This window comes from Natrix helvetica (assembly GCF_964273705.1).
Source record: "Natrix helvetica genome assembly, chromosome: 6".
Classification (NCBI taxonomy): Eukaryota; Metazoa; Chordata; class Lepidosauria; order Squamata; family Natricidae; genus Natrix; species Natrix helvetica.
In genome coordinates this window covers 75625862-75646688 of record NC_138553.1, presented here as the reverse complement: position 1 = coordinate 75646688, position 20827 = coordinate 75625862, and the positions used below count along the sequence as shown (strand labels likewise).

General features: G+C 38.3%; 1 protein-coding gene across 1 annotated transcript in view; it reads right to left on the bottom strand.

The window, feature by feature from the left end:
• The window catches only part of LOC309394620 (uncharacterized protein), a 151727-nt gene that overhangs the window by 90278 nt on the left and 40622 nt on the right, over positions 1-20827 (bottom strand). The gene's annotated exons all lie outside the window — the stretch shown is intronic.

The following is a 20827-nucleotide window of genomic DNA, read 5'->3' as shown; positions in this document are numbered from 1 at the left end:
CAGTGATTTCTTGCATCTTTATTATTCCATCCTGTGAGAAGACACTGGCTCATTTTTAACAATGGGTCAAATGGTTTGCAGTGGAGAGTGTCCTATTTTGTCATTGCTTCCATGTCAATGATTAATATTAATGGCAAACTCTCAAGAAGCAAAGCAAAGAATAAGGTCTCTAATTCAGTGAAGCTTCGCCTTTTCAGAAGACTGCCTGCCTCTAAAACTAATATTCATTGTATTCAGAACTTCTCTTTGGGGTAGCACAGAATAGAAGTGAACATGCCTAAACTTTTATCCACTCGTGTTCAAGAGCCCTCTAGCTTTCTACTTTTCATGTATTTATTATATAGAACATCCATGGGACGTTTCTCGAATTTGCTATCATTCTGAGCTATGTTGTTCATTATTAAGTTGCTCTGTTACAGTAAATACAGTTTCACAACTGAAACTGAAAGTACATGATAGCAGTACAAAGAAGGCCCCGTGGCAATTCCTTACTTGAGATTATGCAATATTTTAAAATGTATTTCCAATCATTTAAGCAAGAGATTCTGAATACCCATTTGTGTATCTATGGATGCCTTTTAAAAAGGAAGATTTTAGCTGGCTCAGTGGGGGGAAATCATGTAGTCCATTCTTGAAAGGATATGGATCCCTAATTTCTTACAGTTGTTTAAAAGGAAATATATTTATTCTATAAAGTTTGTTTTCTTTGTACATTACTTGCAGACAATGAAATGTTTGGTAAGTATTTTTGCCAATATTTTAATGTTCTAGAAAAGAGTAGGTTAGAAATCAGAATTTCTTGAAGAGAAACGAGAAGGAAATGTAAACTCTCTCGATGCATGAGCCATCTTTCTGAAGTAAATCTTTTTTTAAAAAAAATAGTTGTGCTGATACCTACCTTAACTGTAGATAGCTGGCTTTGGCAAAATTAGAAAGTGGATCAAAACTGCATATTTTGGCCAAATTCCATTTCATCTTTCTACAAATCATGGTTAGCTTGTACACATAATATATATATATTGGCATTGTTCTACAATTGGTAAACTATAACTGAAAACAGTTTTGTTTAGGAAAACCACACATACAGAACTTGCAAATTATTAAAGGATTTTTCCTCTTCTGTTTTCAGTGGAAAATTCAATTTTGATCTTATACTTTTATTGAAAAGTCAAATGTGTTTAAAAAGAAATCAACCTAGGTAATGTGAATTATGTAAATACAAAATTTCAAACTTTTTAAATTTTTTAATGAAAGTATTAATAAGGACTTAATTCTGACAATACTTTATCATGTTACATTGTATCAAAAAGATCATATTTAGTGTCAGTAAATATGAAATTTTCCTTTTGAGTAAGCCCTATTTATTTTAAAGATACTATTCAGAATAAAGATCTCTAAAAATATTGCCCTTTTTAAAAAAGAAAAGCATAAAGGAAGAGTCCGTGGCAAATACGATTTTTTTTGTGGAGCTGTTCTGTCACACCCCTTTAATTGTAATTTCTGATCATACTATTTTTAAGGGCCGTACAAAAGTTTTTACTGTAATGGTTCAAATTTTAATTAATTATTGAGGTCTGTTAAGGGATGTGTATGAAAATATAGAAAAGCTGCATGTAAAACATGTCCTTAATTTAGATGAAGATGATACTTGTAGTAAGGAAGAAAGGAAAGGAAATAAAGAAAAGCTGCATGTAAAACATGTCCTTAATTTAGATGAAGATGATACTTGTCGAAAGGAAGAAAGGAAAGGAAATAAAGGGAATCTTTAAGAATATTTTGTGTGTATTTGATCATTTCAGCTTACTGATTTAAATTTGAATCAACAAGTTGTGTCTTCTTTTTGAAACAATTTTAAATACGTTACATTCATAAAAAGGACTCAAAAGGGTTTATCAAATACTCTTTCTCACAATTTCTTGGGGTGTTGAACATTCCCAGACTAGTAATAACAGCAGCACAAGCGAAGAGGGTCAAATATTGTGAAAAAGCACAAGTTGTAGAAAAAACTCCACTGCAGTCCATTTCTGGGTCACCTGCTGAGGTGTTGAGGACAACTGTCCATTATTTTCTTTTAAAATTAGCATTGTTGACTATCTTCACTGCAATTTGGAGATTTCAATCTTTTCCATGGCAGTTATAAACTTGTCCGCTCAGCAGTAAGTTTTATTGAATTCTACAAAACTCTAAATTCATGTCTGTTCTGCATTTTATGACACTGTAAATTAATCCCTTCTCTCTTTGGCGCAGATAGCACAGCAGCTGTGCAATCTGGACACGTAATCCACTTTGGTTCTAGCTCTACAGATATCTAGAGCCAATTAAATTTCAGTCAGGAGATTTACCTGAAATTTTCCCAGAAGTCACACAACGTATTGACACTTTCTGTTAAAATTGGAAGAGGGCTCAGGAATTGTGTGTCAAAATTTGCAAGATGGCAGGTGATCTATAAATAAAAATCCCCACCCCTTTTTATTTGCTCGCGGGAGGGGCAGGGTTTTGAACACATTACTGTATCCCACTCTTGCAGATTCTCCTGAGTAGCCAACCATTGAAATTTATTATAATAAATCATAACATTGGGATACAAATGCATGGCATTTTGATTTAATTTCCAGATGTATTCTTAAGGAAAAATTTAGAAGATATGTGGAATCGGTTCACATTTAATTGATTGATTATGTGCCATCAAGACAGTGTCAATATATGGTGACCATGACCATCTTAAATTCTTATATGAAAACATCATGACGGTGCTTATTATTATGGTGATAGTTATATATACACACACACATGCATACATACATACACACACAGACACAACACAAATGTTTAAATCCCTATGAAATGGCCACGAAAGGGCAAAAATATATAGGCCAGAAAAAGAAAACTTTCACTTAGTAGTCGTAGTTATTATTACTCTTAATGTACATTTGTACATTTAATTAAAACACAAATCCTTTTGTCTGTCTTTAAATCATCCCTAATAAAATTGGCATTCCTTTGAGGTGAGCTCAGCTATTGGAAATTCTATAAAAGCAGTTTGCCATCACATTTTTTTCTGCTTTGTTCTTTTTTTTTTGTGCCCTGTCTCCACTACAGGGCTGGCATTTCCTTGTATGTTCCTTTCAAACATTAATTAGGGCTAACTCGCGTTCATTTCTTTGAAATCAGCTAAAATCATGACAAAATTTGTCCATTTACATAGCCATGTCTTAAATCTGATTAATACTTATTTATCCCAAGAGTCTAACAGAACTTTGGCATCATTGCAGAATTATTATTATAAAAATATGCACCACGTTCTTGTTTCTTTAAGAGCGCTCACGAAAACAATTGCAGTAATAGAATTTGTTCAGTCAGTAATGAAAAAACAGTACCCAAAGATTGCAATGCAAGTTGAAAGCAGGTTCATTTGTTTTGGCAAAAAACTGTTTAAAAAAAGACTTTAAAAGATAGAATTGTGCAACGCAGTTTGGAAATGTAACTATCCTCAATAATAGAGAAATAGTGGGTGTTTTGAATTGAAGTATTATTAATTCATGGCAGGAGCTACTCTGCTTCTCCAAAGTATGGAATAAAAATTTTCATTATATTCTATCTCTGAATGAAAGGTTTATTGTATTTTTCTTACAAAATCAGAATTTAAAAGCACATAATTCGGGAATGCCTCCTCCAAAATCTGTGAAATTTGGCACTCTTCAAACCTTAATATGGATCTGTGTTTTTTGTACATTATGGCTGCACATTCTTCAACATTTTTTTATTCTAGTAAAAAAGCGAGGATAACTTTGTTAGCAGGTTGAAAGCTCAAAAATATTATCCCAAATAGGAATTGAAATTTAGTTGATTTTCCTTCCTTTGAAAGATTACATTTCTCTTATAGACAGGAGATGTTCAGAAAAGTTTTTTTCTTAAAAAAAAAACTGGGTCCATAATCACACAATTGAAATACCCACATAAAAGGGGGCGGCTGCCATTTTGACTTTTTTGACCACCTGCATGGACACCCCTATCTACAAATGCCGTTGGGATCATAAACTAAAAGTTATAACCATTATGCATGGTTTTCCAATTGTAGATTATGACCAATTTTGGTTCTGTTTTTTTCTGATTCCATTTTTAGAATTAAGGTAGTTTAAACTATGGCTGTATTGATATAAAACAGGTTGGGATCCTTTGAAAGCCTTTTGAGTGATTGCACAGTGATTGAATAGCTGTCCTCCTAGTCTGCCTAGCTCCATATGGAGCCTGATCTTTCATAATACATTAAAAATTGTTTTTCTTATTAACTCCTTCATAGTTTTAACACAGCCATTCCACACATTTTTTTAGAATTTTTCCTAAAATAAAATATTGTTTTTTTTATGAAACAAACTTCTCGGGGTAGAAAATGAAAGTTCTAATATCATTTATTTAACCACTTAGTTAATACTTTAATTTTAGTTATTTAAAAATTGTATTGCTTCAGAAATATAAACTGTGTATAATATACTTGTATATGTACATAAACATATACAAGGCAATGAGTGTTGTATTTTGTAAGAGCAAACTATAATTCTCTTTTAACTATTAAAAACTCATTTTGCTTTTTTAAACGAATAGCCTCAAGTGTTATTTTTACGTCTGTTTCTATACTTAAACATTCATTTTTATTAATTTGGGCAAAAGTAAGGAATATAGTTTGGTTTTAAAATTACATTCATTCGTGCTGAGCTTTTCTTTCTATTATTTTCTATAAACAATTTAGTGGAGTAAAATTATATATTATAGCATACATTTTCTAATACTTCTTGCTTCTAAAAGATATTCTTGGAATCTTTATTTTATCTATGAAGGTAAAACTGCTCTTTAATATATTTATAAACTGCGAATGAAACAAAGAAAAGTTAAAAAGTGAAACCACTTGTGTGTTTTTTGAACAGTATAGATTTCATTTATTTTGCAAAGAGCACACTCTTTCAGTATTGGCATAGAGCATAAGTTTCCTTCGGCATAAATATCTTAACTTTTGAGCTGCCTGTTATTCTTCAAATAAAATTACTACAATGTATGTTTCAACAGCTCAGTAATTTTTATAATTTCAAGCTTAAAACTCCTGCAATTTAGCATCGTTCTCTTTTTTTTATTATTATTATTGTTGCTGTTACAAATTGGAATCCAGTGAAAAACTACACGGCAAACTGTTTAGTAGACAAATCTTTTCTGAATTTTAAAATGTAGATCTTTTTAGATTCAGCCTGGGTTTTAAGCAGAAGAACATAGGGGAATTCTCATGGCTTCAAAGACTTTCCCCCCTCTATTTCTTCTAAATAGGCTTCTTGGCACTTTTGGGGTATGCAGGAGCAAAAATTAGGTGCTGTGATACTTTTGGAAACTCATCCCAATTCTCTTTCAATAATAAGATGTTGAATTTCTAGCAGAAGACTTAAACTGGAAGGCTGGGTGTGATAAATTGACATTCAGGACTATTACTTAAAATAATAAGAAATTACTTACAATAATAAGAATTTCTCTGCAGAAATTTCAGATTGCATCGCATCAAAAACGGCTTTGTAAATCACATTTGTATCAAACCTTTGAATAGATCATTCATCAGCTTTAGGCTCTGGCCGTAACTAGGAAATGTGAGTGAATGCGCAACATTTGCAAGGAAACATGAAGCATGCCGTGCTTTTTCATTTCTTTGCATGCCCAGGTTAGACCCGAAGAGACTTCAATGAAGTTATCCTGATAACGTTTTCCCTTTCATGCCAGCACGTGGCCCAAATTAGTTCTCCATTTTGTGATGGCCCTTAGAGAGCAATTCCCATTGAAAAGGGAACAAAGGCCGTAACCCTGAGGTCAGAGTGCAATGCGCGGAGCATGACCCTCTCTTTGTAAAGCTCAACACTGTTTATTTTGCCTAAGTAAAGATCACCAATACATTAACTAAAGAGCATTAAAAGGGTCATATCCCCCGGGAGGGAGATCAGACAAGGAGCTGCTCTCCTTAGCCAGGAATAACTGTTGGACTTTTTTTTTTTTTAAGCAAACCTCAGGCCTAGGCATTACGTCCCGAAGAAAGTAGTAGATGAACGTGCTTGAGCTTAATTCTAATTTTTTCCCATGCTTAAGAAAAGTATACCCTAAATCTTTTTCTTAACTGTTCAAAACGATTTTCTCCGCTGAAAATATTCTCCGCTTGCACTTGCACTTTAAAACAGATTTTAAGTATTATTTTTTTTATTAAGTGCAATCAGGTTTAATTTTGAAATCTTTGAAAACGTCATTATATGCACTGATTTGTAAGTAGTCGAAATAAAATTGTAAGTTTCTTTTTATGTTGCCTCAGGAGTCACACTTTCTACTCCCTTTTGACCATCTGAAATGGGTGACTGAGCCAGTGACTTCTGCCCCGTCAACTTCACAGGGTTGTTTTGTGCAGGGAAAGAGCAGGAGGTACTACAAGTACTACTACATACTTATGATTCTGAAGGAAAAATCAGATGTAAATCTAACAAGTCATCTCAAAACTCGGGAATTTTTCTCACATCCGTTCACTCGATAGATCTCAGGCATTTATTGTATTCTCTATATTTAATGAAAGAGAAGATGAGAAAAAAGAAAAAAAGCACTACCACAACCATAACAATAATCAGATATACTCTACAAGTAGTTCTCAACTTACAGTCGTTCATTTAGTGACCATACGAAGTTACAACGGAACTGAAAAGTGAGTTATGACCCGTTTTCCTGCTTACAACCATCGGAGCATCGCCGTGGTCATGTGATCGACATTGGGGTGTTTGGCGACCGGCATGTGTTTATGATGGTTGTAGTTATGTGGGGTTATGTGATCATCATTTGTATCCTTTTCAGCTGACTTCCAACAAGCAAAATCAATGGGGAAGCCAGATTTGTTTAAGAACTGCAGTGATTCATTTAACAACAATGGCAAAAAGACCGTAAAATGGGACAAAATTCACTTGCTCACTGGACTCTATTGAGGTCGTAAGTTGAGGACTTCCTGTATAGAATGGCTTTTCCTCTGTGTTTACTTGTTCCTCTTTGTATTTATATATATCTCCATATTTCATTCTAATCATCTATCAATCATCTATGTCCGGAACTCGTCTATGACTCTCCAGTGACATCAGGTCTAACTGGGCTGTAAATTTATCTTTCCAGTGTTGGAAGACTGGTCTATTAGCATTAATTTGAGACATCATTGGTGAGGCAGTATCTCAATCCAAATTTTATTCTGTCTAGCAAGGATCCTGGTGTCCCAAGAATTCCCCTGTAAACGCAGAGGGCCTTTATTAAGACTTCCTTAATAAAACTTTAGAGGGGCGCGGTGGCTCAATGGCTAAGATGCCAAGCTTCTCGATCAGAAAGGTCAGCAGTTCAAATCCCTAGCACCGCGTAATGGAGTGAGCTTCCGTTACTTGTCCCAGCTTCTGCCAACCTAGCAGTTTGAAAGCACGTACAAAATGCAAGTAGAAAAATAGGAACCATTTTGGTGGGAAGGTAACAGTGTTCTGTGCGCCTTTGGCATTTAGTCATGCTGGCCACATGGCCACAGAGACATCTTCGGACAGCGCTGGCTCTTCAGCTTTGAAACAGAGATGAGCACCACCTCCTAGAGTCGGGAACGACTAGTACATATGTGCGAGGGGAACCTTTACCTTTAATAAAACTTTATTTTATTAAGATTGGCTACACTAGCAGAATCCATCGCGTCTGATGGTGCTGGACTTCATCCCACTTCTTACATGCTGGATAATCAGGCAGGGATCCATCTGAACTGCTTCTGAATGTTATCTCATTGCTCTGGACATAAAAAAATGTTTCAACCCCCTTTGTTTAGTAAACGGTTCCTGTGTATTTCTGCCCTCATCTTCCTTGCTCCCTATACCAGGATTTCACAGCCTGGACCATTTTAAGGTGATATTTAAGCCGATAAATTTTACAAATAATAAAAGGAATATTTTTGTTTTAAAAAAGTGGAGAGATTCAGAATTGGACCTTTAATAACATTTTCAAAAAATCTTTCTGAACTCTAACTTCCTTCTCTGGTATCGTACTGACATTGTTTTCAATAGTGGTGGTGAATATCCATTATGAATAAATTTTTATCTGCATTTATTTATATGTTTAAAATATTTCTATATCAACCGTCAAATTTTTGGTTGCTGTTTTTAATGTTGGGCATTTCCCCAACACACAGACAGAAGAATGGCTAGAGTTCTCAAGGGGAAGTGGGGAGAAGCACCCCAGTAAGCTCAATTTTGGTAGCAACGGAAGTGCTCCAGAAAGAGGTTGCATCTTCAGTGACTGCTAATGATCTGGAGGGTTGATAAAAAGCTATTTTGAGCTCAGCTCGGGCCCATTTAAAATTTATTACAGATATCTGCACTCTTTGCTTAACCTGGCAATAGCCATTCACTCCCAAACCTAAAATCCTAAAATAGAACAACAGTTTTTGCTAGGATAGCAGGCTAAAGGGAGAAAAATGTTTTGTTAGAACTTACTGAAATGTTTGCACCATGTTTCACCATTAGGCAGTTTTCTCTCAATAGGGGCTCCTGGAAAAAAATAATGCTATGTCCATTTTAACTGGCCTCATGTTTTGAGACTGAAGTATGAGTAGGCCTCATCTTGGTTCACTCAGCAATATTAGCTATTAGCAAAGAGGTGGTAACCATGGTTGTCGTTACGGAATAGAGGCTTATAAGCTCATTGAAATGACCATTATCTTGGAAGACCAGTTTAAAAATGCACAGGGAGGACAGCTAGCCAGATCTTTGACAGGATTTTCAAGCATGAAAATGTCAATTCACCCACCTCATGCTATGAAAGAGGATATCAATGTTCAGCTTTATAATGGATGCTGTTTTTTTCCTCCTACAAATATACCGTACAACAATCAAACCTCAATTGAGAAGTTTCTTATATCAAATAGTTTCACAACCACAGCATAGAGTGTTTTCATATATATTAAAATTAAATAGGAACTGAAATATGTTCCTTTTGTACAAGTGAACTACAGTCACAATATTTATTGATTATATATCCTATGACAGTGATGGCGAATCTATGTCACGAGTGCCAGAGGTGGCACACAGAGCTTTCTCCATGGGCACATGTGCTGTCGACAGCTGTTTTTCTGGTTTCCAGTGCACACATGGAAAACAGCCCAAAACTGGCCCGAAAACAGCCCAAAAATAGCCTGAAAATGGCCCAAAAACTGGCCGGAAAACGGCCTGGAAAATTGCTGAAAACTACCCAGAAAATGGCTTTAAAACAGCCCCAAACCCAGCCAAAAAACTGGCATGGAACTTTTGTGTAAAAGTGGGTTCCAGTGTGAATTTAAAATCGACAACAGCTAAGGTAGTCCCTGTTGTTTTAAAACAAACAACAGGAAATGCTTCACCCCAGCTTTTAAATAAATTAAAATAAAATAAATAAAAACCATTCAATTCTGCCGAAAATGATATATTTAAAAAGCTGGACATACAGGGACAAATTCACCATGTATCCAGGAGGGTATTCAAAACCAGTGTCAGCCTTAATTCCTAAAGGCCAAGAATTTCTGCAACGTGGTATTTATTTTAAAACAGTGTTTAAACCAGTTGGCGGAGGAATTCTGGGACCTGAAGTCCAGAATTGCTAAGGTTGAGAAACACTGGATTAAAAAGTGAATAAGTGGTAATTTAAGAAGTCCAACCACAGTTTCATTCAAAAGCAACTCCTATAGAGAGAGATGGTCACTAGCCTAGCAACTTCATGTCTCCATGTGTGTGAACCCCAAACTCCTATGAATAAAGTCTCCTTGATATCCAGACCTTTTCCTCAAGCAAGTAGTTGTAAGGATTTTGGAGAACAATGACAACAGACCAACCATTTTCATTAAGAACTAGCAGGGGTCAACTGCCATTTACCCAAGGAATTAAAAAAAATATTGGAAGCTGCACTTTCTCCAGATCTGTTCCTTTAGCACAGTGTTGTAACCCCAGCCCACCACCCAAAAATGAAAGAGAGAAAAACTGTGGGTGGGAAAGAGTTTTATTTAAGCCTTCTGCACGCATCCACAACTATTTGGTACTTGTAAAATGACTAAAAATATATAAAAGAGGAGAGAAGGAAGTGATAAGGGTGATTTGAATTGTACTAAATCTGCTTTCAGCCATTAACAAGAAGAAGAGGTGTTTATAGTTAGAGATCTTGTTCCAGTCAAAATGCATTCAATACAGCTGAATTTAAATTTGATTTTAACCAGATTCACTGGAAGTAAATTTGCCACACTACCATCCAAGGTTCAGCATCTCCTTTCATCTTGTGCACACAATATCTGTGTGACATTTGGGTAAATTAATTTCATCCAGATCCAATGTGAATTTAGACATCTAAAATAATAAAACATCAACTGAATATTTTACGGCAGAATTCACATAGTTTCTCCATCACTCTCTTTCAAGGAAATATGCCACAATATTAACTGCAAATATTAATGGAAATCATGGCAATTACAGGTTTTTATGGATTGAGATAGTATTTTGGCATCAAACCCTAATTTAGTTTCAGTATCAAATTATAATTTTAACAAAAAGGTAATTCACTATCTATTATTATTGCATATTCAGTATCCTACAACATAATAAAACAAATCCCGGTGTTCTGGAATTTAAAACAGCAGATTTAATTCTTTTTAAAAACATGAGTATTTAATGATGCAAATATTACTTGATCATTGCCGTTTTATTAATATGTGGAAGTAATTGCTGGCTTATCTTTAAAAAACTGCTCTTACTGCAATGTAGGGTTTTTTTGGGGGGGAGGGAGGTATAAAAAAGCACTTCAGCTGATGAAACTATGAATATGAATACAATTTAAATGTATTATGAAAATGACTTGACTTCATTATCACTGCTATTCAAAACAATTTTAATTATAAGGCTTTTCTGTGTATTATTTATTTATTTATTTATTATTCTGGAAAAAAGCCAAATGCACAGACAGTCATAATTTCTTCATAGGTCCATTAATTAGAGAGGCAGTCAGTTTATGCATTGTTTTAAATACCAAAAAGGTTGCCAGCTCTCCAGCCTTCCTGGGGTCTGTCGCAAAATTATTAGTGAATTTTTTTTAAAAAAAATCCAAATCATTGCAGGTACATCCTCAATTTCTTGATGAAATTTGAGATACATAACTGATAGGAAAATGGAATTATTTCAGTTCCTTATGAGAAAAGCAGCAGGATTCTATTCCATTTTAGTTTGAAACAATACAGAGAAAGGTTTTTTTTAAAAGATGTGTGGCCTATATAATTCAAAATCAGAATAAGAGAATAAGAGTTGGAAGGGACCTTGGAGATCTTCTAGTCTGACTGTTCAGTCTCTTTTTAAAAGCCTCCATTGATGGAGCACCCACAACTTCTGAAGGATAGTATTCCACTGGTTTATTGTTCTGTCAAGAAAGCATTTATTTTGGTTCAATCCTAATGGGTTTTTCTCCCTTGTTTAGATTTTTTTCCCTTTAATTTTAAGGATAAAGAGTTAAAAATGCTGCTGTTTACAGAGTTTGGGCCACTCGGAGTGCCCAACCATATTTTTCCAAGAAATTTAACTAAAGTTACCTCATCACTCATTCATCCCAGATAATTCAGGATAAACTATAACTATCTGCCTCGTTATTTGATAAATTTCTCCCAAGAAACCTTAGTGATTTTTTAAAAAAAAAGATTACAGCACTGTATATAAGGAGGCTTATCAGTCATTTATACCATAATTAGCTCTTCTCCAAAGTCAGCACTTTTTATATTACGCCTTTTGCCCAGGAGCAACTCCAGAAAAACTAGTTTGTACACATAAAGAGGTCACAAAGATTGTGATGAGTCTCACAAAGATTCTGCCCAATCCATTCGGTGCTTTCTGACTGAAAGCAATGGAAGAAAATGAGTTTGGAGAAATATTTCAGAGAAATGCAAGGGCAAAAAAAGAGGAAAAATACTTACGGGCCTTATGCAAAATTTCAGATATTCCTGTAATATGTTTTGATAATGGTACATTTGTGAAGTTGGCTGTAGCACCGTTAAAATGAGCAAGCAGAGAGAATGGAGTTCAGTTGCAGGTTTGAACCAGGAAAAGAGAGTAAAAGATGGAAATTATTTTGTGTAAGGAACAATCACGGTTTTGCTCCCCAGTCTAAAAAGAGTAACACATGAGAAAAAAGTTGCAATATGCAGATGGCTTTTAAAATGTTCACACATACTATTCACACATTTGTGAAATGAGTGAGATTTAATAAACAAAATTTAATTATTTCGACTACATTTCTGTGGAGAAATGTGGACTTCAACAGTCATCTCAGATGCTATTATTTGCAGCTCAATGAAAGGGAATGAAATTAATTTTCAAGTAACTTGAACAAGAATTTACAGCACTTTCCCCCCTTCCATTTATAAAATAGAAACTTGTAACATGAAGTGCTTGTTGTTGCCCTGTTTAGGAAGATTTAAAAACCAACAACATTCTGATAAAACTGTTACATTCTTCCTGTCCGAATATCTTCAATCTATTTACTATGGGGGGGGGGTGTCACTTCGGGCGGGGGGGAAAGTCATTCGTCTGTTTTGCACACACATGAGACAAGTATAATTTGGATCAAATTCTTCTTGCACATTTGTAAAAAGATATTTCTAAAAGTGCAGCTACTTTCACTGGGAAATAAGAAACCGATTTTCCCAAACAGGCATGCATTCACTGGTAAACAGGATTGCCTTAATTAGAATAAGCGAACCTTATTTAAACCAAGTTAATGACCTTTTAGGCTTCCTCCGTGTGAGTAGAGTTCACTTTTTGAGTAAAATAAGAATTATATGTCACGGGGGGGAGGGGGGATCAGGATTTTAGAGATGCTTGGTGGGGGGGCATGGCCAAAAAAAGGTTGAGAACCATTGCTTTGACGTTTTCAAAGTTGAAAATGGAAAGACATTGTGGGAACAGTCTCAGGTAAACATAATGTGTGAGAGGGGTAGGATGTTGCTGGCGTTACTGCCGTTTTGCATGTGCAGAACATTAAAAAAGGAGTAGAAAACATGCTGGCAAAGGCATGGGCAACCGGGGACATGCCCAGCCTGCCGTCCCTACCAGTTCGGCGAGCCAGTCTCAATTTCCACTACCAGTTCGCCCGAACCGGTGCGAACCGGTAGCAACCCACCTCTGATGTGTCAACAGCAGTCTATAAAATGCGTTATTTGTTGACAATCTATTTAATCTATTCTTCATTTATAAAAGCTGGTCTCCAAAATTTTCTGGGCCAAACCAGGCTCTACCGAAAGTCATCCTTCCCATACATATGTCCGGCTGTCTGCTCCACCAGTGGGATGTTTTTCAGTTTCAATGTCTCGACCTCCCCCCCCCCCCCTTTTTCCCTGAGACATTGCAATCTTTCCACATACTTAATCTATCCCTGTAGTTTATAAGCAAATGAAACCAGGAGGGGGGATGCAGGAGGAGGACTTGTAAGACAGGCCAATTTTTGATAAATGGGTATGTTGGGTTGTATCCAGACCCTCAGCTGCAGCAACACAACTTTTGGTTTCCCTGGGAATCTTCTCACTTTCTCTTGATTTTGAAAGATCAACACAACAGAGGAACAACGCACAACTGCCAGTTAATATGTGTACCATTTCTGATAGAAGAAACAATGCTCACAACTGTACCTGTCGGTGTGTTTGTGACTGGGGTGAGGGGAACGATGCAAAACCATAGAAGAGCACATCCTGAGATTGTTCCCTTCCCGGGGTGCCTGCAATCGGCCAAAAATGCATTCCCTTTCTATGCACATCATTGGTAGTGGCCGTGTTTGTAGTCCCCCTTTTGACTTTTCTGACCTTGTGAGAAGTTTTACCTCCGAATATATTTTATTCTTTATACTGTTTCCATCTTCCCTTAAAATGTTAACAGAATCCACAATGGTCTGAGAACCAGTGTCTCCACTAGATAATTGACAGTCAAACTGAAACTAAGTTAATCAACTAAAATTAGTAAACTTCCTCAAATAAATTACCAACACCTAATCCACATATCAAAGGATAAGGTCTGCAACCATAGGGTTAATTAAATTATGTCTCCTAGTGGAACTGCATGTTCACAAGAACAAACATACCTACACACACATACACACCCCTAAAGTGTCACCCTAGAATCAGCGCATAGGCACTTCACCTCGACAAGCTCCCCCTATAAAAACTTGCTGCTGCCCCCCCCCCCCCCCGCCCATTTCTCTGCAGTCTGCCCATAAAGACAAATTGTTTTGCTTTTAGGAATACATATTTCTTCTTTCCTCACAGCTGTCTGGAATCTCATTTTTATTTATTCTTGCACAGTCCCGGTTCCAGTTGGAACCCCAAATTATTCTTCTGACAACCTCCCAGCTCCTTTCCTTTCAGTGCCAAAGGCAACAATAGCAACTCATCCACTCCCTCCTTTTCTGTATCAGTGCAATCTCTTTGCTCCCCCCTCCTCCCGCAAGCCAGGCGCCCTGTTCGGGGCCCGGGAGAAGCCAACCGGGGAGGTGGCCACTGGCAGCAGGAAAGGCGCGTTTTCCTCACCCAGTGGATGTGCAGGGCCGTTACAACAAGTAACATGTTCACACTGTTGTAATGGGACTGGGTGTTTGTTAATATGATTTTTTGGGTTAGGGATATTTTTGTTCTTTTTTTTTTTGTCTTCACTGTGAGTTGTATTGTGTTGGGGGGTGCACTGAGGGAGCTCAACCAATCTCATTGTACATATGTTGTGCGCTGACAATAAAGAATTATTATTATTATTATTAGATACTTTATTCATTAAACATGAAACTCAGTCAACTGAACATTCAAAAATGCATTACAAATACCAGTGACTGGTGGTAATGGTTGATACGGATTGCTGCCAGCATGCTAGATATCAACCAAGTACCTTCTTAAAATATAAGATGTTCCGAGTAGCGCAGTTTTTTGCATTTCCGCTGGAAATGCAAATTTGTTGATGTATCTTATAAAATTCTTGGACATGGTGCCAAGTGCCCCGATGACAATGGGTATCATTGTTACATGTTTTATCCATAATCGCGTAGTTTTGATGGCCAGGTTGCGGTATTTAATGATTTTTTCCAGTTCTTTTTGTTAGACTCTGGCATCTCCTGGTACCACAATGTCAATAAGTTTTTGACAACTGTGATATCTGGTGTGTTATGTTCCAAATGATGATCCATCTGTATTTGAAAGTCCTCTACTCATTTTCAATAACTTTTTACACTTTATGTTACCATGACTTTCTGGATTTGGATAAATCATATTTTTTACATAATGACCAGTAGATTAATTTAGCAACTCGGTCATGTCTAGCTTTGTAATCAGTTTGTGCGATTTTGCTGCATTCACATATTAAATGTGAAACAGTTTCGACTTTGCCATTGCAAAGTCAAGTTTGGATTGTCGGTGGATTTTTGTATCTTTGCTTTCATGGCATTAGTTTGCAGTGCTTGTTCTTGAGCAGCCGGTATTAAACCTTCCGTTTCTTTCTTGATGGTTCTCATCTTAAGCCATGTCCATGTCAAGTTGTCATCACATTTTCCTTCAATGTTTTTCAAGTGCTGTCCATGCAAAACTTTGGTTTCCCATCCATTTAATCTGTCATCCAACTGTGTTTCCTTATATCCTGCCTTTGTTTCTGTTGTTTTTATATTGTTCTCCGTTTTCACAGCCTGCAGCAATTTTTCTGTACTTTGGTTCACATAATCATTCAAACTTTGTTTTTCTTCTTCTAGTTTGATGGATTTGCAATAGCCCCCTGCCCCCTATTTTTCTTGGCAGGTACAACCTGTCAATGTCACTTCGTGGATGTAAAGCGTGGTACATATTCAAAAGTTTGTGTGTTTTCCGGTCCAGGTTTTCCAGTTTAGCCAGAGCCCAGTTGATGATTCCAGCTGAGTAGCGTATCACTGGAACTGCCCATGTATTAATGGTTTTAATTATGTTTCCAGCATTCAGCTTTGATTTTAATATTTTGCAGGCCCTCCTGATGTATTCCTTTTGCGTTGACTCTTTGACTTTTCCATTCAAGATGTTATCTACTTCCAATATGCCTAGGTATTTGTAACCATCATCCTTTGCTAATGCCTTCACTCTATTTCCATTTCCCAGTTCTATTCCTTCTGTTTTTTCCATTTTTCCTTGCCGCATATATCAACCAAGTACCTTTTTAAAATATACGATTATTATTATATTATTATTATTATTATTAATTATTATTATTTCTTTTAATGATTAAACATGAAACTCAGTCAAGTGAACATTTAAAGATGTGTCACAAATACCACTGACTGGTGCTAGTGGTTGATACGGGTTGCTACCAGCGTCCTAGGTATAAACCAAGTATCTTAAAATATATGATGCTCCCAGTAGCACAGTTTTTTGCAGTTCTGCTGGTGTTATTGCTGGAAGCTGCATTGTTTTGATGTGTTTTGTAACATTCTTGGACATGGTACCAAGTGCCCCAATGAGAATGGGTATCACTGTTATTATTTCTTCTTTGCATTGAACATGAAACTCAAGTCAAGTGAACATTTAAAGATGTGTCACATATATTGTTAACTGGTGCTGATGGTTGACACAGGTTGCTGCCAGCGTCCTAGATATCAACCAAATACCTTCTTAAAATATACGATGTTCCGAGTTTTTTTGCACTTCCGCTGGTGTTATTGCAGGAAGCTGCAATTTCTTTATGTGTTTTGTAACATTCTTAGATATTATTATATACTTTATTCATTAAAAAATGAAACTAAGCCAACTGAACATTCAATAATACTAATACTAAGACTCCTCCAAGGCAGGTGTGGGTGTGTTTGTCTTGTCTGTGTAGTGTGTGTATAGTGTGCATCTCAAGAGTAGCATTTCCTGGGGGGCCAGAGGAAGCCTAGATGTGTCTGTTAGGTTTCTGCTTCCACTGCCCCTTCCCACTCAATATCTGCCACAAAGAAGAGGGAGTCAAGCTATTCTCCAAGGCAACTGAGTGTAGAACAAGAAGCAATGGGTGGAAACTAATCAAGGAGAGAAGCAACTTAGAACTGAGGAGAAATTTCCTGACAGTGAGAACAATTAATCAGTGGAACAACATGCCCCCAGAATTTGTGAATGCCCCAACACTGGAAGTCTTTAAGGAGATGTTGGATAGCCATTTGTCTGGAACAGTATAGGGTGTTTCCTGCCTAGGCAGGGGGTTGGACTAGAAGACCTCCAAGGTCCCTTCCAACTCTGCTATTGTATTTGTATTTGCTCCCCCTGGCAGTCTCCAGACTGCCCATTCTCCCAGCAGAAGCAGCTGCGGCCTGGCAAGGCGCCCTCTGACCCGATGCCCGAAAAGGCTGCGGCGCAGACTAAACAACGGTCATCTTGCCGGGAGAGGGGGGCGCCTTTTGCGCGGCTCTTATCACTGGGCTGGGGAATGGGGGCGTCTGGCAAGCTGCCAAGTCCGCTCCCTCCAGGCTGGTGTCAGGCCAGGGCAAAGAAGCCGCCTCTCTCTCTTTCTCTCCCCCTCCCCACTTTCCCCTGCCCTCCCCTCCCTCCTGCAGACAGTCACCGCGGCTTCGGGCAGCGGGCGCGGACGCCTCCCTCGTCAAAGGAGCGCAAGGCAACCCCCTCAGTCCTTGCGCCGGGATGCCGGCTGCAGTGTTGGGGGCCACGGTGACACCCCCGTCCCTTCTCTGCCTGCCTGTCCTGTCCCTCCTGCCTTGGGGAGAGAGAGAACCCAGGCGTCGTGGAAACTGTCTCTAGCCGGAGAAGTTCTGCGCGCCTGCTTGCCCGGGAAAAGCAACAAGCTATTTAGAGCAGGCGAGGGAGATGCAGGATTCGCGCTGCCCAATGCACGCAACCCGGGGAGTGTGTGTGTGTGTGTGTGTAGGGGGGGGTTGTAGGAAGGAAAGGGAGCCGGGCTTGCGGTCTTTGCTGCAGTTTGGGGGGGCGCAACCCCCGCGGCTGTGCCAGAGACGCCTCTCTGAAGGGCTGGACCGGTGCAGGGTGAAATGAAGGCGCCCGAAGGTCCGCGCTCTTCTTTTGGAGGATTGCAAATCCTCCTGGAATCTTTTCATTGCTCAATTCCCTAAACTCTGGATCCTTCTGAATTTTCCATGCCTGAATTTTTGGGGACGTTGCTTTTCATTAGAGGATTTTTTGGGTGGTGGTGGTGGGGAGGCTTTGGAGGAAGACTTTCCTATATTTGACACCCGAATAACATTTGACACGCAGAGAGACGAATCTTTTGCGGATGAGAAATTTCAGAACGTGAAATGTGTGCGATGGCATCTCCTTCGCAGCAACATCAAAATGTGGAAGATGTTCCTCCTCCCAACTGCCACTTTTTGGGGTATCAATTCAAGCTACATTTCTAGGGGTTTCACAAACACGTTCAAAAGAAAATAGAGCGTTAGCCTCAAAAGTAGCTGAATTTTCCAAACTATATCTGTCTGTCTGTCTATCATCTGTCTCTTAGTCCATCTGTCTGTCCGTCCATCCATCCAGAAAAGACTTCTCCATCTGTGATTGGTCAAAATGACCTTTTCCTAATTCCCTTTGAAGACCTGAAAAGTCAAGTTAAGGACAGATTGTCCTTGTCATGGAGAAATATCTACCTGTATAATTGCTGGTAGTTGAGAAAACAACTTGTTGCCCAAAGGTCAGTTATCTTTGGGCATCTTCCACAAATGTGTACAAATTTGGGATTTTGTAATCTAATGGTTGAACCATGTAATTATTAACATTTTTTTTATTATTTCTTTTGAAATCTGTTTGTGACAGGTACAAAAATGGAGGTGCTATGAATCACCTTACAACTTGGCAGAGGCAAAAGGTCCCCGCTCTTCTTTGTAGGATTGTAATGGCCTCTCCTGAAATGTGGGGGTGGGGGAGGGGGTGGGAAAAGGAGGCCACTGACTCCTCCATCGCCTCCCACCCACCCTGAAAATTCTCACTCACCATCCATTGGAATCGAGCCACCAACGTCTGCTCAGTTTCATTCACACGACCGTAAAATACACAGGCTTTGTCGGCAGTTACGATAGGGCTCATTTATACCGGGGGGGGGGGATTTGCAGGGGGGAGGTCAAAAGAGTCAAAATGGCAGCTACACCCATGACATCAAAGCTCCAGTTTGGTTGACAGGCACTATACACAATTAAAATGGGGTGGGGTTTTACACGGTTGTGGAAGCCACTTTTTAATTTCTTCACCACCTGCTCCCCCCTGAATAGCAATAGACTTATATACCTCTTCACAGTGCTGCTATGTCCCTCTCTAGGTGGTTTATAGAGTCAGCCTATTGCCCCCAATCTGGGTCCTCATTTTACCGACCTTGGAAGGATGGAAGGCTGAGTCAATGTTTCCTGATTTCCAACAGGATGGGCATTTATATAATGGTGGGAATTTAAAAAAATAATTTTGCTGTTGACATCGGTGAGAGTTCATTTTGGGGCAATTATGTTAGGAGATTGTTCATTTAAACCAGCGTTTCTCAAACTCAGCAACTCAAGATGGATGGATTCCAACTCCCAGAATTCTCCAGCCAGTATGTTGGCTCGAATTCTGCGAGTTGAAGTTCACATAACTTAAAATGACTGTGGGTCAGAGTTTGTTGCATAAATTCAAATCCAGAAAGCACACACAGGTAACTGATTCAGCTGGATTCATTGACTTCTTTATATACATAATAATAGATGAATAAATGTACAATACTAACAGGTGGTTCTTCCAAGTAAACGCAAGGCAGGAGAGTTACAGGCAAACACAAGCAGTTAGTTTCATTTCAGCAGACAAGCCCAGACAGACTGCTAGTTTACTTCTCAGAGCAGCAGACTGCTTAAGTTTCTGTTTCAATTCTCTGCACAGACTCAGATCTATTTTCTCCCATTGGCTGACTTAGTTGCTATGCCTATTCATTGGCTGACCTTGTTCCCATGTCTTTCCCAGTCATGAATATTCTAACACTGTGGTTGAGAATCGCTGGTCTAAGCAAAGGCTTCCATGAATATTTTGCTTTTTCAAGAGTTCCCCTGCACAACAACAGCAACAACAACAAAAAAATGTGCTGCCAGTCTGAAACTTTCTAGTGTGTTTTGGGCTAAGGAATTCCCACATCAAACAGGTGCTGGTCAAGGATTGTCCAAGATGATGGTTTGTGAACTAACCAATTGTCCTTTTCCACTGCTGCTCCCCATCAGCTGATAATTAAGGAATGCTCCTTGTTTCTTCATGGGTCCCTCGCCTTTCAAAATCAGTTATATCGGTGGCCATTCTTACCTTGGATGGCAGCAATTACTATCATTTGACTACTGTATGTATTTTCCTTCCTGAATCTCTGCACTGAGTTTTGATGATCATTGGTTTTAACATTTTAAGAGATGGGAATATCTTTAGTGTGCTTTTCCTTATTTTTTTGCTCCAGGCTAAAAAGCCTCAGATTCCATCTTTCTACTAATAATGTTGACTGCCATTTTTGCTCCATTTTTAGGTAGTGGGTGAGTCAACCCCAACCTTGCAAAGTAGCCCCAATCCTGACATCACTGTGCTGGTGCCTGGTAGGGCCTACTTCAAAATCCTGGTAAAGGTAAAGGTTCCACTCACACATACGTGCTAGTCATTCCCGACTCTAGGGGGCGGTACGCATCTCCGTTTCAAAGCCGAAGAGCCAGCACTGTCCGAAGACGTCTCCGTGGTCATGTGGCCGGCATGACTAAATGCCGAAGGCGCATGGAACACTGTTACCTTCCCATTAAAGTGGTCACTATTTTTTCTACTTGCATTTTTAGGTGC